Source organism: Rattus norvegicus, chromosome 6 (genome assembly GCF_021556685.1).
Source record: "Rattus norvegicus strain SHRSP/BbbUtx chromosome 6, alternate assembly SHRSP_T2T, whole genome shotgun sequence".
Lineage (NCBI taxonomy): Eukaryota > Metazoa > Chordata > Mammalia > Rodentia > Muridae > Rattus > Rattus norvegicus.
Window position 1 is genome coordinate 20,437,887 of NC_141539.1, and position 18,124 is coordinate 20,456,010.

Consider the following 18,124-nt stretch of genomic DNA (forward strand, 5'->3'; position numbering starts at 1 on the left):
CGAGAGATTGGATGGAGACTCGACATCCAGCCAGATACAGAGCTATAGAAACATCCACATACAAACAGCCAAAGAAAGAAAGCGCAGTTAAGAGAGTGAAGGCATTGAAAGAAACCAGAATTCAGATGAGACAGGACCCTTAGGAACCAAAGAGTCCAAATCTACACATCCCCTATCTGTGACAGATTTGTTGGTGTCACTAGGAGAGGATCTGATCATGACAGCGCCCTTGCCAGTGAGATGATTGCCCTAATAGCAAGGTGTCCGGAGAGGGGCTTTGCTCTCACCTCTTTCACCCCCTGAGGACACAGCACAAGCACACTATCATCTAAGCTAAGAGTAAAACCTCAGTAGACACCAGACATGCCAAGCCTTGATCTTAAACGTCCCCCTCTCCAGAACTGGGAGAAATAAATGTCTGCTGTTCATAAGCCACCACCCAGTCTGGGGTGTTTCATTAAAGCAGCCTGAGTAGATGCCATCCAAGATGGGGGCCTCCTTTGTGGAGACAGGTTGAACTCCTTGTACCAGTGTCCAGTATCACCATAAAGCAGATGTACATAGATGTACAAGAGAGTTAGTCTTAATCGTTAACTTGATTGTGCTCCAATAACCAGGAAAACAAATCCCTGTTCATGTCATAAAGGGTTTCAAGATGGGGTTGATTGAGGTAGGACCATACTGAGTATGGGCGGCACCATTCCCTAGACAATGCCTAAGAATGAATAGAATGCTGCATCTCTCCATTTCTGTCTCTCTTTCTCTCTCCCCCTCCCTCCCTCCCTCCCCCTCTCTCTCTCTCTCTCTGCTTCCTAACTATGGATGCCTTAGGACCCGTTGCCTTGAGTAATGTATAGCATCCCATGGGAAGCTATGTCAGCTGATGAAGACATGGTTCTGCAGACATAGCTCAGTGGTAAGGCATATACTGAGCATGCGTGAGGCCCTGGTTCAGTCCACAGCACCAAGAGAGGTGGGACTGTTGTAGTGGACAAGCCGAGATTCTCCTGCCACACAGTTCAAGCTCTGATAAGTGGGGCACACACGTGTGACCAGTGCCTCAACCGTGAGATCCCGGTCCTCTCGCTGTCAACTAAGAGACAAAGACTCCGTTGGAAAGATGAACAAACAGAATTCTCTTCTAATTATTGGCTGAGGCCATTTAAAAAATAAAATTATCAGTGAAGTCAAAGAGGATCAACCGTGCAAGGTAAGAATTTGGCTTAGGGTGAGTGAGGCTTCCAGTTTTTAACTCACTGGCTATCTGGATCCCATAGAATTCCCAATCCTATTTTCTCAGGGTGACATTCACCGAAGTTAATGTGAGGCCACTTGCTACCGTATCTAGAAGCAAAGAGACAGATGATATATTTACCTTGCTTTTAACTGACCCCAATATTTACAATCCAAACAAAGAGATAAATCACTGGAAAATTCTTGACTTTATAAAATGTCTCACCACAAGATGGCCTTGAAAACCTAACTCCCCGAGTAACAGCTTGGGCAGAATTTGACTTACAAAAAAGAGGATTTATATGCAGTATCTGCTCCATAAAGTCAGGTAGCCTTGTAGCTGATCCAAAATCATAAATAAAGCACGCAGTCATCCTTCGCTGGCATTACTCAATTGAGAAATCTGGGAGAGCAATCGAAGCCACAATCTCCCTGTCACTGGCTATATTATTAGTCTGAGGCCTTCCCGCTCTCTGGATGTTGACAGAAGCCGTTCTCCTGAAGAAAGAATAAGACAATCCGTACCCCTGCGATCATTTCTGTAGCCCATTAAACATCAGTCAAGACCGTGGTCTATACATTCTACTCCCACGGCTGGGAGAGTCGGAAGTCGCACTCTGGCATGATTTCCAGGAAAGTTCTAGAATGAAGTACTTGCAGGATGCCTTGTGGACACTTTCGAATGAAAGCAAATGAATCTGTGAACCTCAGGATGCATGGCTCTTTTCTTTTGTTTGTTTGCTTGTTTTTTTTGTTTGTTTGTTTGTTTTTTCTGTTACTGTTGCTGGTATCAACGAGGAATTCCATAGATGAAACCCCATTCTCGCTCAAGTCATTAAGTCGTCATACAGTGGGGAAGGTGTGGGCTCAATGAAAAGGTGCTTCCGTGGATTCGTGGGGGTTTGATTGGCTATCACAAATGGCTGTCAAGTGTGCTCACAGAACCTGGAAAGAGGACCCCAACACAGTACCACGGGGCTCCCTCTTGCTGTGTTTTATCAATGCCTGGTCACAGTACATGGGAAAGCCTTACCATGTACTGTGAAGACCACGTTGTGTCTAAAGCTAGAAGCATGCTGTGCAAGTTACACAATCTATATTAGGTAACAGAATCTGGATTCAAAAGTGCTCAGTGTGACAGAAGCAAGAATCGGACCACTTATAAGGCACGCATATAAAACTTTTACACTGGGACTGGAAAGACGGCCCAAAGGTTAGGAGATCGTCTCAATCCCATGTTTGGTTCCCAGCGCCCTCATCTGGAATCTTAGAACTCCCTGTAACAGAGGCGCCAGGGTATCTAGAGCCTCCCCTCCCCTCACTGGGCACCTACATGCATGTGCACATACCCACACGCAGGCATACACACATAAATAAAAATGAAATCCTACACCTAATATTTGCATGTGTGCACCTGTGAGTGCTATGGAACATGTGTGGAGGTCCCAGTACAATGTAAAGGAATGGGTTCCCTCCTTTCGCCATGTGAGACTCGGGGATCAAATTCAGGTTATCAGCAGCAAATGCCATCTCACTGGCCCCGAGTACAAGATCCTCCATAAAGACAAAATTGGGCTTGATTAGAACTGCATCAAGAAGTTTCGACTAGCCCCAAGTTTGACACGTGCCCTGGACAAAACACACATCTTAAAAGGCAACTCTTTCAAGACAAGAGACATCTTGGCCATTAATATCTGTCTTGCTCATTGGTTATCAAGATTTTTTTTTCTCCTTCATATCATTCTGAATTTTTACAAATGCTCTATAATGAGCCTATGCTACTTTAATGAGCACAAAATACTACTCTTAGTATTTGAAAATATTTGAGCGATTGTCTTCTGGAAGTGTGAGCAGGGTGTTTCATATCATTTTAAAGACTGGAACTGGGTGGGGCGGGGTGGGGGAGCCTAGGCATTACTGAAGAAAACTTTAGGGCAGAAACGGAGCTCTTTGGATGTGAATTCCTGTGTCTGGAAGTGTTTGCACGATCACTAGCTAACTGCAGACGTGTTGGAGGCTAGCACGGAGGAGATCAGCTCCTCCCTCCCCTCCCGCTTGCATAAGTCACTCAGTTATGTCACCACCTATAAAACAAAAGGAGGATGAGTATGATGACATTTGTCCTTGAGATTGGTAACATCTAAATGGAGTCACTCGGGGAAAACACTGGGAAAATAATTTACCTTATGAGCAATCAACTTTTGGAAGCAAGATACTAAAAATCGAGTCCAGGGCCTCATACATTTTAGGTAAGCAGTCAGTGACTGAGCTATGCCTCCAGAATTGATAAGCGTTATTAACCAGGGCCAATGAGATGACTCACTGGGTAAAGGGACTTGTCACCAAGCCTGACAGTCTCAGCTTGATCCCTAAGCCATATGGTAGAAGTGAACCAGCTCTGCATAGGTGGCCCTGAGACCTGCGTATATGTGTATGTATGTATGTGTGTGTGTGTGTATATATACAATAAATAAGTAAATAGCTCCCGACCCCCAGCCCCAGCATTCAGAAATAGACCCTCGGTGGATACCCGACCCACAAACAGAAACGAGCCCTAGAACTAAGTGTATTAAGCCCTCTGGTTGTTACATTTGCAGGTTGAGGTGCAACTGAGAATTAGCATAATGTCCCCCTGACCTTGGTTTCATGTGTACACTTGTTCTTACCACAGTTCTTAGCAACTTCAACGTGTTCCCTCCCCCATCTCTGTAGAGACAGATCTTTTACCTTTTCGATTGAAGGCAGCCCCTTCCAGCTATCCCTCAACCCATCTGTGGTGCCAGTATCTAGAGCCTTCCCCTTCAGAGCTTTTAGTATGTAAAGTAGAGGTTACTTGAATACACTGTGACACTGACGAGGGGGTAAGAAACACACTGTGGATGCAATGGGCAGAATGATTGACTTCTGATGGACTTTCCAAAGCTTGCACTGGTCCATAGACTTCTGATTATAATGAAATTATTTCAGGAGAGAGCATTGTATTGCCTGACTATGCATGTGAGTGGTTATGTACTCAAACACACATATGCACACGTACAAATAAGAGAGAGCGGCCAAGAGACTACAAATGAGCAATCAGAGAAAGTAAGAGAAATATGAGTGTGTACATTACTGCAATCAAGATAAGACAGCTTTGCACTTAGCATCTGGGGTGTAGCTCTGTGGTAGAGTGCTGGCCTCCTGCGTGAGACCCTAAGTTAGTCCCTCAGCACTAACGTTAACAAAAAAAAAAAGGAGGATGAGGAAAGAGATGGTCAGTTGTGGCTCCCACAGCCCAGGGCGTCTAGGAAGGTAAGCAATTCTGCCTCCAACTGTTTTGATGGCTGATAGTGACCTGAGAAATGAGTGGGAAGTAAGCAAATAGGGTTAGCAAATACTTATGTCCCTTCCAGAAGTTTCTAGGAAGGAGGAAAGAGAATATGCTAGCTCAAAGGGAAGGTTATGTTGAGACAGAGTGGTCTCTGCTCACACCATGGATCCCCAGTGGAAATCAGTGTATGCTTGCAAAGGAAGGATGCTCAGTGCAGTAATGGATGAAGGGTGTAAGTGCAGATAGCCAGGGGCACTTCCTCCTGACCCAAGGACTCGAGGCAGTCAGAGCTGCCTGGTCCTTAGTAATCACAGACCTGAGAACTCCACAGACCGGATGAAATACTGTAAGAGTGGAGCGTAGAGCAGCTGGGATTGACGTCTCCATGTTGGCCACAGGGCTTGGAGTTTCCGAGAAAATTATCTGTGCCAAGTTGAGACAACACGGAAGAATCCCTAGTTCAGACATCTCCAGATCCCGGCCCTGAACCAAAATGACAGGAGTCCCTGTGGTGTGAGTGTTCGCAGATCTCTTCTAGGTTGAAATCCAGACCATTTTCTGTGCCATGTTTCTTCAGGCCAAATTATCTCCCTGTGGTGCTTTGTAAATGAGGAGTCTAAATGGCAGCCATGACTCATCTCAACCAGCACGGGAGAATGTGGAGACCACAGGGAACCAAGTTTCCATATCTAAGAGTGTGGAATACCTGCGTGGCAGGAAACCGTTTGAGGCACAGTGGACACCCACACACTCCAAGCCTTTGTGAAGTCACAGCGGGGACGGAAATCGACTTCATTCTGAGCATCTGCTGGTACTGGGCTCCGTGTAGGAGGCTCTTGCAGACGTTTTAAATTACTCAGTCCTGGTAATGTTCCTTAGCTGCAGGACCCGAGCCTCTACGCTGGGTAGGAGAAATGGATCTTGCTGCTTTGCAGAGAGCTCTGGGGGACTCGCCAGGGTAAAGTCCGGGTAAACAAGACCTATCTAGCCATGATGAGTATTGGGAGGTACAGCAGGATGTGTCTCTGACCACCTCCTCACCTCTGCCTCCAACCCACACGCAGGCCAGAGTTTGTACTATAATATGTTCAACTCTCCTTTTTCCAAAATTATACTCCAGACAAGGATTATTGGACATTGCCTAATTACATCAAAATATGCAAATGACCTCTGCTAATTTAAAAGGAACCGTGAGAGTCTTTTCAAGCCAATGTCACGAGCTCAAAATCTTCATCCCCGAATGAGAATCTCCTGCATAGGTTTAAGTGTTTGAGTACTTGGTCCCCCATTGGTGGCACTGTTTGGGGAGGCTTAGGAAGTGAGAGCAGATACATCACTAGAGAGGGGTCTGAAGAGTAAACTCTCCCAGTTCATTAAGTACAAGGACTACAGCGCTTTGAAAATACATTCTACACGTGCACTGGTAGAAATTATGAATCTCTACTCACTCTGTGAAAGGATGAATGAGGGCGAGAGAGATGGCTCAGTAATAAAGGCCTCATGTCCTTCCAGACCAGCACTATGTTCCGAGCACCCAGACAGGGTGGCTCACATCCACCTGTAACTCCAGTTCCAAGGGCTCTGACACATTCTCCTGGCCTCTTTGGGCCCTTGCATATACAAGCACATACTCACACACAGATATACACATGCATGCTTCTTTTTATTTAACTGCGGTGTTGAGAACTAATAATAGCCCTTCTGCCTGAGGAGAGTGCGGACATTTCTGAGGTGAGTGAGATCACCTGTGGGAGGCATTTAGCCATCTACTGAGTTGGCATCCACACGTGTGCTATTCGTGAAAGTGATGGAGTTCAGTCAGCTTTGAAGTCATACCTGACACGCAAAGGCTGTTCTTCAAGCAGAGCCCAGGAAGCGTTTCTCCCTTTAACAGACACGCAGCATTGTCTGTTCCCAGCAATGATTCTTAGTGAGGAAGTCATGGAGAGAAGAGAGTTGACATTATAAACTTATCCTATGTTTAATCCAGCCCTTCAATGAGCCCGTACCCATGCCTGCTTATGCCTGAGGCATTATCTCGAAGCACTGAGATACAAGGGTGAACAAGACGAGAGGTTCACAGCGCTCACACAGATGACAACACTAACAGGTGAGTGTTACTACGGCAGAGCTCTGCCCAGCCATTACGGTAGAGCCTCAGATGCCGGAGATGGGAATCTGCCTTTGGAAGCTCCTACTTCAAACAAGAGTTAAGAAAGTGTGCCTTGACCCAAAAGACATATTTAAATTTCACATCCAGGTAACATTTCTGCACCACTCTGCCATTAAGTCACCAATCTTCATAGGGAAAACAGAACATATTATTATCAGAAATAAGATTAGAAATATTCAGCACTGTAGCTGCAGAATTGGCTGGATCACAGTGCCAGAGATGTTTTTAATTGACTTTGAGATGTTTTAATTGGCTTTTGAGGTTTGCATTTCCTTTGCAGAACAATTGTTGTTAAGCTTTTCTGGCTCTCAGATGGTTTAATCTAGGAAGAAAATGAAGAAATGGTCAACTCATTATTAAAAATTTCTAGCCTGGAGTCTACTAATTTTGTACATCCTTGAGCTATGTTTTAATGCATTCTTCCTTTTTTAAAAAAAAAGACCTATTTATTTATTTTATGTATGTGAGGACACTGTAGCTGTCTTCATACACACCAGAAGAGGACATCAGATCCCATTACAGATGGCTGTGAGCCACCATGTGGTTGCTGGGAATTGAACTCAGGACCTCTGGAAGAGCAGACAGTGCTCTTAACTGCTGAGCCATCTCTCCAGCCCCATCCTTGAGCTATTGCTTCTCGTTGTAAGTGACATGTGGTGGAATTTGGGTAGGACCGTCTAGTTGATAGTAGTTTAGCAATGTTATTTTTCTTCATTTTGAAAATGATCCCGGAGTCATATGCATACCAAAATTAAGAGACTTGAAGATGAAGTGTGGGAGATGTGGTATTCATGGTAGGATATTTCTGCACTTGTTCTGCAAGTTTTGAAAAAAAATTTAAAATTAGCTCAGAGTAAGAAGTAAACAAATATATGCACTTAGATAAAAGTTGACTTGATGTTCAAATTTTTTATGAGTTCAGCAATACTCTGAGAAGTGTGCTCTACAAGCTCTTCGTCACCAGTCAATCACTGGCAAACTAAAGACGGAATCTTTAAAGTACAATTTGGCATTGCCACAGTATTTAAGCACAGGAATGTGTTCGGTTTTTAATGTAATATTTGTATTGGTTCTTGGAGAATTTCATAGATGCATACAATGTATTTTCATCGTATTCTCCCCCAATTTCTATCCCTGATCCACCACCCCTCCCAACTGTGGAACCTTGTTTCTGCTTTCTTTGTTTTATAACTCGATGACTCCAGTTTGTGCTGCCCATGTGTTCGGGATGGGGAGCCCTCCACTGGAGCATGGTTGGCCTACCAAGGACCATACCCTTCAAGAAAATGGATTCTTCTTCCTCCAGAAGCCATCGACTCTCGGCAGAGCCTCAGCTGGAGCAGGGAGCTCATGAGGCCTCCCCACTCCACGCTGCCTTGATCTAGCGCAGGCGACAAGGCTGAGGTCATGAGTGTAGCAATCCTGCCATGTCCCGAAGCTTCCCAGGCTCCCCAGTTTCTGGCTTTTACATTCTTCCATCTTCTGTGATGGCCTCAGTCTTAAGGGCAAGAGGGATAAAATGAATCTCTAGAAATTTGTTTTTACTACATACGTTTAAAAGCCTGCAATAGGGATCTCAAATGAATGGGTTTGTTTGCATATGGGTAGATGGATGGTAGGTAGATAATAGATGATGGTGACAGATAATTTTTGACTTTAGTATATGTACGTGTTTATGTGTGTGCATGTGTGTGTGTGTGTGTGTGTGTGTGTGTGTGTGTGTGTGTGTGTGTGCATCACAGTACACGTGTGGAAGTCAAAAGAGAACTTAGGGGAATCAGTTCTCTTCTTTCACCATTTAAGTTCCAAGGACCCAATTCAGACTGTCAGGGGTGGTAGCAAGGGATTTTACCCACTGGGGTAGCTCACCAGCTCCACCTCGTTATGTAGGATAGGATCTCTCTATAAACCTAGACTGGATGGCCAGCAAGCTTCAGGGAGCTCTACCTTCTCAGGCTGGGATTATGGGCACATCTACTGTACCCAGCTCTTTACATTGGTTTTGAGGATCTGGACTCAGAGCTGCACAGAGAGCACTCCACCATCTGAGCCATTTCTCCAACCCTAGACATGTATTTAACAGAGTTGGCATGTGCAATGGAGGCCTAGAGAACTCAGCATGTAATGGGGTGAGGCCGGTGGAAATTCTGAAGGAAGATATAGACCTTTTCCTAGAAGAATTCCTTCTTGCTCAGAGTCAGTCTTCAGTCTATGAAGAACTTTAAGTAATTAGAGGAGGCCCAGCATCCATATCTGAAGAGACAACTTGCATTGCTCAAAGTCTACTGATGAAATATTAATTTCACTAAAAATAACTCCCACAGAAACCTCTAAATAACATTTTATCGAATATCTGGTTAGTGGCAGCCAGACAACTTGACACAGAAAATTAGCCATCACCTAGTCTGTGGCAGGTTAGAAAACAAACTCAGAAGCCTTTGACTGGAGATAGCTTACAAGTGATTATATAAGACAGCTTTAACAGTCTGCCAAGCAGTTGCATTAATAAAGAACGCTCAAGCCTAGCATGGTGACACACATTTGTAAGCCCAGCACTTTGAAGATAGAGGCAAAAGAATCATGAGTTCAAGGCCAGCCCGGCCACATGAGATCCTGTCTCCAAACGAAACAACAACGACAACAGCCAAACAGGGAAAGAAGGCTAGAGAAATGATTTAGTAAATAGAGCGTTTGTCTTGCAAACTCAAAAACCTGAGTTTAATTCCCAAGTCCTCGCTCCCAACACACACACACACACACACACACACACACACACACACACACACACACAAAGAGGTGGATCCACTGGGGAGGTGAATCCCTGGAGCTCACTGGCCAGACAGTCTAGCTTATATGGTGAGTTCCAGACCAGTGAGGGATTCCTCTAAGACACATAAAATAGAGAATATGGGTCATGTGGAAAAACTCTTCAGGTCGTGCACACACCAATGAAGCATGCTCATTTGATTAGTGTGCTGGGGATAATGGGGAAGCACTGCCACTGCAGGTAAGGAAGCCAGCTCCCTGTTATTGTATTCTGACCAATTAGCCCGAGGCATCCAGTCCATCTTTGCTCACTGCAGCCAACTCCTATCGATCCAATCCAGAATCCCCAAACTTTCAAATATTCCCATCATCATTTTCATATCGCTATCATCAGCCAAAATTAATGAACTTAAAATCAGTGAGTAGGTCCCAACAAAATAACTACATATATATTGCACCCCAGCATATATATGTATATATATATTGCACCCCAATATATATATTGCACCCCTCTATATATGTATGTATTTATTTCACTTTTGATATGAATTACTTATAAAAGGATGTAATTGTGCCTAGTGATAGTGTAGGTCTCTCAGGTAGGCCTCTCCATGCTGGGTCCTGTCCACACATGGCCACTCCTCCACTCGCCTTTTTCCAGGGATTATATTGTTTCCTACTTTAAAAAAAATGTAAAATATATTATTTTTAAATGGCAGTGGTGGTGTGCATTCGTGTTTCCATGCATGCAAAGAGGTCAGAGGACAGCTCTGAGGAGTCAGTTTCCTCCTTCTACCTTTGCGCAGTCTCTTGGGATCAAACTCTGGTCACTGGACTCAGCAGTAAATACCTTTACTTGCTGGACCCAAATTTAAATCTTAGTGTTTTGTTTTGCTCTGTATTGGTTTTGTGAAGCATGAAAGACAAAAACAACAACAACAACAAAAAAGTACATGTAGCTTTCAAAAGGATGTGCACGCCAATCGGATACCAGACATCTTCTCAAACCCTAGCATCGGTCTGGTCTGGATCTGGATGCTTGCCCGATACCAGTAACTACTGAGCACCTCGGCCTCCCAGATAAGACGTCTAAGCTGGCGAAGTGACACAACCTACTGTGGTGCGTCTTCAGCCAACATTTACTGCTGTCCCATGACCTCAGCAACCACTGCTCGCCCAGACGCTGAGAACAGGGCCCTGTGATAGCCCTGTGAGTTGACTGGGTGTCCTGGGAGCATGGTCCAGCTTGCAAGCAAGGACTCCATTCTTCCTCTGTTGACTTTGTTTTCTTCTATATAAGCCCCCAGCTTCTGATGGACACGTCTAGCAAGGGCCCCGGAGAAACCTGCAGTTAAGCAAAACATAAACTTGGCCATTATGGTACAGCTCTGGCCTCTCATAAATTGTATCACACCACTTGTCAGTCTATGAACGCAAAAGATTAGACCCTCAGTGGCTACGCGTCCCAAATAAGGACCAAAGAGCACACGATAGATTCTATGGCTCTGTTACATATTAAAACAATCTAACTGTACTTAACTATGTCAATTTTTAACAGATAATTAGGGTTGGAATTAATGCAAAAATCGGTTAAATCTGGTGCCTTCCTTGCTAATTGTTAACCAGCCTCAATCGCACATTAACATAATCTGGAGTTTTCTGTCCAACTGTTTTTATCTCAGTTGCCCTAACTAAATTCAAGATCATGTTAAGTGACTCTGACAGCATGGTTACTTTGTGGCTTTGTTCCGTTTTGGTTTGGTTTGTTCGGGGAGGGGGGCATCTTATAAACATAGCTTGTAATCAAAATCCTTGTTCTTTGTTTTCTCCTTGGGTCAGTAGCTTCTTATCTTGCTTGTCTGATGTCCAGAGTAGGGAAGATGATTTCTATATGTCTAGCTTTGTCTTGTCCTCACTGTCTATAGGCAAAGGAAACGAAGGCTGTGTTGGCCCCAAGCCACCATGCCAAGCTTTTAATGACTCTCTACTCACAGCCGCTGACAGTTGATACGGCCTGTATTGACATTAAGCTCCTATCTTGTAACAGAACCCATATTCCTTTTCCAGGAATAAGTCCCAGCTTATCAGAACACATTTTTTAAAAACCTCTTTCATAATACACAACACCGTTTGAGAGAGTGGCGAGAAATGGCTTTGTGCTCCAGGACAGATGCCTCAAGCCAGAAGAGCAACGCCTTCTCACCAGACCCCCGTTGACTCTCTCCATTCTTCCTCACAGAGGCTTTTCTGTAAGCCAGATGTCAACAAACACGCCAGACTCTTTAAACTTCAATCTGTTTGGCATTTCAGAAACGCTGAGAGTTAAGCACTTCCCCCCCCCCCCCCAGGAAACCTACTTTCTGATTCCTGGGGGGGGGTGGCGGGGGGGTGGGGGGGGCGGACAGAAGGATGAGGGGGCCCTTAGCCTCAGTGGGATACCTGTTGGAAGCAGACATCCCACAAGTCACTTCACAGCGTTCAGACCCCAACTGGTTCCTAGCTTTATGCAGGGAGACTGATGTATAGAGTCCCATAAAAATTAAAACCCTGGGAGAAGCACAGGCCCCGGAGTCAGAACGGAGCAATTGAATGATGGTCTCTTCTGGAAGTCAGAGTGGGCCCTTTTTCTCACCCTGCTCCTGGGGATGGAAGTGAAGTCTAACCTTACAATGGTGACTAATTCCCCATCTGAGGGCCTCGAGCTTTTTGCAGAGCAAATTACAGGCGTGGTAAATGAAGGGTCTCTGGAGGTGAGAGCTGACAGAAGAGGAAGGAAAGATGGGAAAAGTAAAAAATCAAATCCCTAAGTGTTAGTGGATTGCCAAACAGAAGGGGCTTTCTGAGGCTGAGGTAGGCAACCCACCCCTAGGCTTCCTTCAGAAGCTTTTTTTTTTCCTTTCTCCCTGACTCATCGGGTTTCTTCAGGAACGCCTGGTGAGAAAGGGATTATGTAGCAGGCGAGGGAGCCAGCCTTTTTTGGCAGCAGAGACACACTTTGGTTTCAGATGCTGAAGATCTTTGAGAACAGACTCAATGTGCTGGCGTTCCAGGCTGGAGTCCAGCAGCAGTTCGACCGCAGACGAAGTGCATCAGATGGTTGGGGCTGTCAGCCAAAGAGACTCGAGGACTTTCCTGGGGTTACACCTCTCCAGAAGTTTGAAGATGCGGGGACAGGTTTGCCTTCTGAAACGTGCGAATGTCACCAGCTGGGAGTGGCAGATGCCAAGAGCCAGTCTGAAAACAGCTCTCCATCTGGCAATGGGCTAGGCTTCCTGGGACACAGATTAGAATGCTTTGTAACCAAGAGGCGGAAGCACGAGTTTAGATTCACACACATTGTTCCGGTCTTTGGGTCATTTCCTGCCTTTAGAATTCATTTCCTTTCCAGGTCCCACAAAAGCTCCATGAAGGGCAAGAAAGAAGTTGCGGGGGAGGGTTTGCCATTGCTTGGGTCCAAGCAGGGGCAGTTAGTTCTGCCTCTCTGCCCAAGGTCTGCATCTTTCTATGCCCCTCCTGTCTGCTCGCCCTGAGCCAGAACGGGGAAGCCTTAAGGAAAGGAACATAAATTAGAGAAGGGATCATCCGCTAGCGAGTCCGATGAACCCACTTGTTCCTAGAAAACAGACAGGGAAATGGGAAAAAAAATCTACAAGATTTTATCGAGGAGTGCCCTTCACCCGCACTCCCTTCAAGGACACAGCTCCCCCGAACAGACACACACACACACACACACACACACACACACACACACACACACACACACAGGGATTTAAAGCAACTGCCACAGCCTGGTTCCTGACCTTCCTGAGTTACCAGCACGCCAGCCAGGTACACCTGGACGGTGAAGTTTGCTACACAATGACTTGCTGTGTTCTCTTTCACTCGTTTTTGTTTCACATTTTGTTCCAACAAGGATATAAGGCAGCAATAATAGCTTTCCTGGCCGCTTTTTCAGGCTTGTTTTGAGCACTTTGAAATTGACACGAATCCTGGAAAAATGTTTCTGCAGATCCCAGCATGCCCCGAGCACACACTGCCATTCTACTGTGCACAGCTCACCTTCGCCCCCACCACGCCCACTTATATAACACGCCGCAGGGTGGACCTTCTGGCCTTGGGGACTACAGGGACCAGACAAACTCAAGGCAGATCTGTGGATCCTTTCATTTCTCCGAAAAGTTTTGGCTCTGGGGCAGTGGTTCTTGGCCTTCTTAATGCTACCACCCTTTAACACAGTAAGTCATGTGGTTTTGGGGGTCGTCACCCACAGGTTGAGAACCGCTGCTAGAAATAGTGAGCCTCACAAAATCTAAGTCATGTAGTTCTGGTCAGGATGTTCCTATGTGTTCAAACCCTATGTCTGTCTAGGCTGTAAGCTCTACACATCACATGCTATTATTTTTGCTACATCCACCCATTTGAACACAGCAGCTTAGGAGCAAGCCCCTTACAGAGACAGGGTGGTACAATTTGGCAAACAGATTTATCGTGATATTGTGGATCCCCACAGACAAAAATCTGTTACTTCCCCATAATTTAAACAGTTTGTTCTCAGGGCCACCATTGCCACCACCAGGAAGGGCTGACAGTGAGGGCTTTCTGCTTTGGGCCGTCAGTGCCATTCAGGAATCCACACAGCTAGCTTCCTGAATAGCTCCATCTTATCAGGTGTTCCGAGAGATGGCCTCCTGTGACGTTCGTTCGTTGTGATTGTCCCCGGGGATATTTGGGAAGTTCTGGGAGAAGGTAGTAACTAGGGAGAATTTAGTTCTGTATCAGGGTCAGGAATACCGGTCTGGCTTGGGATGTATCAAGGGATGTGCCCTAATGGACCCGAAGGACATTAAGCCTGCACAGAGGAAAACGTCACAACACAGCCCCACTCATGGGTAAATTCTAAACATGTGCTCTCGAAAATCAAGAGCAGAATACGGGTCACTAGACACTGGGGAAAGTCAGAGAGGGAGGGAGAAGGAGAGACTGGTCAAGGGATAGTGGGTGTCAGTTGGACGGGAGAAAGAAGCTCAGAGGTTCTAGTGCAGTCTGGGACGCTTATGTCTATAGGATGATATGCTGTGTAGATCCCCCAAAAGCTAGGGAAAGTGACTTTAAATGCTTATGGAAGAAGAAAGAGTAAATGCTCATGGAGAAAGGCGTGCCCACCCTGACTTGAACATTACATAATGAGTACATGTGATGAAAGATTGCATGGCATCCATAAATATGTGCATGTTGTACGTTCAACTAAAATTTATTCCTAAAAATTCTGTCTGACTCCCAGCCTCCCACTAAGCGAGATCTCGCAGACATAGGCGTTTGGGTTTCCTGTGGCTGGGGCATTTGTAAACAGTTGCTTTTAAACTTTAGGGTGTCTAAGCAGGTGACACTGGTTGGTACGAAGTTAGCCTGCGATGTGGAGAACTGTTATGCAAGTCATAGGCTCATGTCACATCCACACCGATGGTGCGGTGATAAGACTGAGCATGACCCCAGGGCTCTAGACCAGACCTTGGTACTTTGTGTGACCTTGAGACAAATCATTTCCCAATCCTGAAGGCCTTGGGACTAACTAAAGATTCTCAGAAGTCTAGCGTGGGCCAGGGCTCGAAATCACGGCCCCAAACTATAAAGAGACAACCACGGCATCGGAAGGGCTAGGACTTGAACGCACAGAAGCCCAAGGCCTAGGATTCAAGAACTAGAGAACTGAGAACATGTTTTTCCCCCGCTTGGCTGTTTCCAAGTAGGAAAAATAAAAGGGGGGCGGTGAGGTGAGTCCTGGGTTCTATAAGAAAGCAGGCTGAGCAAGCCAAGGGAAACAAACCAGCAAGCAGCACTGCTCTATGATCTCTGTGTCAACTCCTGCCTCCAGGTTCCTCCCATGCTCACCTTTCCTCCCGGGCTCACCTTGTTTGAGTTCCTGTTCTGACTTCCTACAGTGATGAGGCCTCACCCTTTCCTCCCCAGCTTGCTTTGGTCATGGTGTTCATCACAGCAACCCTAATTAGGACACCTCCCAAGGATGACCCACGGTGCTACCAGTTCTCCTAGGGTTACGAGGATGCTCCTGACCCACAGCTACTCCAGCCACTGACTTCAAGATCGGTGGGTGTTAGAGAACTCAGGGTACCCCCAGAAGCTTCTATTAGACTGAGAATTCTGCAGTGTGTGAGAGAAGGAGTGAACATAGAAGACAGACCGTTTAGAGGGTGTTTTCAATAACCTGTCCACCCCCAACTTCCTGACCCCCCAGCTGATTTCCCCTTTCAGCCTTCTCATGATTCTTAAAGTGAGTGATTCATTCTTCCCACAATGACTGGGCCTTTTGCCTCATAAAGCGCTCCCTGTCTTTTCAGATAGAATGAACTAGAATTAAGCAGAAGGCAGCCCGAGCCCTAGGAAAAGCTCCCTATGGGGAGAGCTTGCAGCCCTACAATAGCCTTATAAGGCAAGCCAAGGAAGCCCTGGCTGCTCAGGGCAGAACAATAGAGGATAAGTTAGAAAGTTATTTTTGGAAGTGAGGAGGATGAGGATTGTCCATTTCCCAGATGTATATTAAATGGGTCTTACCTCTGCTAAGGCCAAATGACTGCCCGACATTTACCCGTTTGTAATAAACATAGGAAGCCTGTCCCAGTAAGAGAGCTACCCATTCACAGGCACTGTTCAAATGTGGGCCATTCTGAACATCTGACTACTTCTCTCCACTCTCTAAGGCCACCATCAAGGCCTGAATGACAGGTGAGCCTTCGTATGTCATAGTGAGTAAAGCATTTTTAAAGTAACTGCAGTATACGAAGCCTCAGGACTGTGTGCACTTTTAACATAGGCACACATCTGACTTAGTCCCTTATTCCAACAAAGATCTCAATAAAAGACAGCGAGGCCTGGGTGACGGCTCAATAACAGAGGGCTGGCGCCCTGTGTCCCCAAAACCCTGCTTCAATCTCATCATCAGAAAAGAGGGGTGAGGAAGCCAGAGAGAGTTACTATGCTTGCATGTGTGCATTAAGAATTCCTGTGAGTGCCAGGCGGTGGTGCATACCTTTAACCCCAGCACCCAGGAGGCAGAGGCAGGTGGAACTCTGAGCTCGAGGCCAGCCTGGTCCACAGAGCAAGTGCAAGGACAGCCACAGCTACACGGAAAAAGCCTGTCAATGAGAAAGAGAGAGGGGGGGGGCAGCACAGACTCTAGTCGGTTATTTTCATTATTTACTCTGAGTCTTTTTTTAATGTTTCATTGTGTACATGTACGCAGCACAGCACTGTGCTATGTAAGGACATGTCCAACCAAGCGTAATACTGCCCCCTTCTCAGACCCTTCCTGTTTCCCTTTTTGCTCAGACAGTTTTGTTTCTGCTTCCATGTCATCGATGTGGGATTTTATGTTTCTATATAAAATGTAGGACTGACCAACGGGAGAAAATACAGTATTTAACTTTCTGAGACTGGCTGAGTTTGCTTGATATGAGATTCTCCAAATGTATCCATTTCCCTGCAAACAGTGTCACCTTGTTCTTCTTTATGGATGAAATAAATTTCACTTATTGCGTATACATTTTCTTTATCCACTCCTCTGCTATTGGACGTCTAGGTTGGTTCTGTAAATTAGCTACTCTGAGTAGTGGTACATAATCATCGACGAACAAGTATCTTTCATGGTCCTTTCTGAAACTCTGTATTTGATAGCTTGTTCTGGGCAATCTCATCCCACGGGCCCTACACCTGTCCCTGGGGTACATTCCATTTCAATCACGAAGCACGACCTCCATGGACAGCTTTGGTGGCTGCTCTTTCACTCGATCTAAATTTGGGTCACTGGAAGCCATCTGGTAAGTGCTCTGAAACTCAGCCCACAACAAGCTCGGTTCCAGTACCGCGCCCGCTGCCCAGTGGCTCCCATCTCACCTTTAGCTTGGTGGCTTGGACATTCTAATCCACAAAGGCTTTCAGTGTTGAGCCTTTCGTCTTCTCTTTCAGAACCATTTGATGCTACTCATATTTCTGAAACCAAGAACTCTGGAAGAATTTCTGCCCTCGGGCCCTCTCATTTTTGTGTCCAGATTGGCCTCCTTCCCAACTCACCAGAAACATCAGAGAATGAAGCTGTCTGTGGAAGGCTACGGACAAACTGGACACAAATTCACTGGACATCTGATAGATGGAAAGAAAGGTCAAGATGGTCCAAGCTTGGTCAGCCTCTCAAGCTTGACAACAAAAGAAAAAATACCCTGGAATTTCTTCTTGTATAATGTAGGCTTGAATTAAAGTCATTTTTCAGTCTCTGGCCTTCAGCCTTTACTCCGAATTGAACAGTCACTGGGCAGGGCCAGGCTCTCACTGGACAGGGAGGACACACTGCTCTTGAGCCCGGCTCCTTCTCCAACATAAGAAGCCAGAAACATTGTGTGGACCGAGACTAACCACTCTGTTAGGGCGTGGGATGCTCTGAGTAGCACTAACTGGCCCTGCCCTTGTTAGGAAGGGTGGTGATGGGGTGATGTATGTTTATAAGGAGAAGTTACACAGGAAGGAAATGAGGATTAAAAAGAATGAATCTAACTGGTGGTTACTGTGTGTGTCTGGAGGAGAATGGGCCCTGATTCTGACAAGGCCCTTTTCCTTCTTTACTTCATGATTTG

General features: G+C 45.8%; 1 long non-coding RNA gene across 1 annotated transcript; it reads left to right on the forward strand.

Moving 5' to 3' along the window:
• The first annotated feature begins 13,598 nt into the window (after positions 1 to 13,598).
• Positions 13,599 to 17,776, forward strand: LOC102551891 (uncharacterized). Its single transcript, XR_015622227.1, has 2 exons — positions 13,599 to 13,717; positions 17,463 to 17,776. It is a non-coding gene; the product is annotated as an uncharacterized LOC102551891 (long non-coding RNA).
• The last annotated feature ends 348 nt before the right edge of the window (positions 17,777 to 18,124 follow it).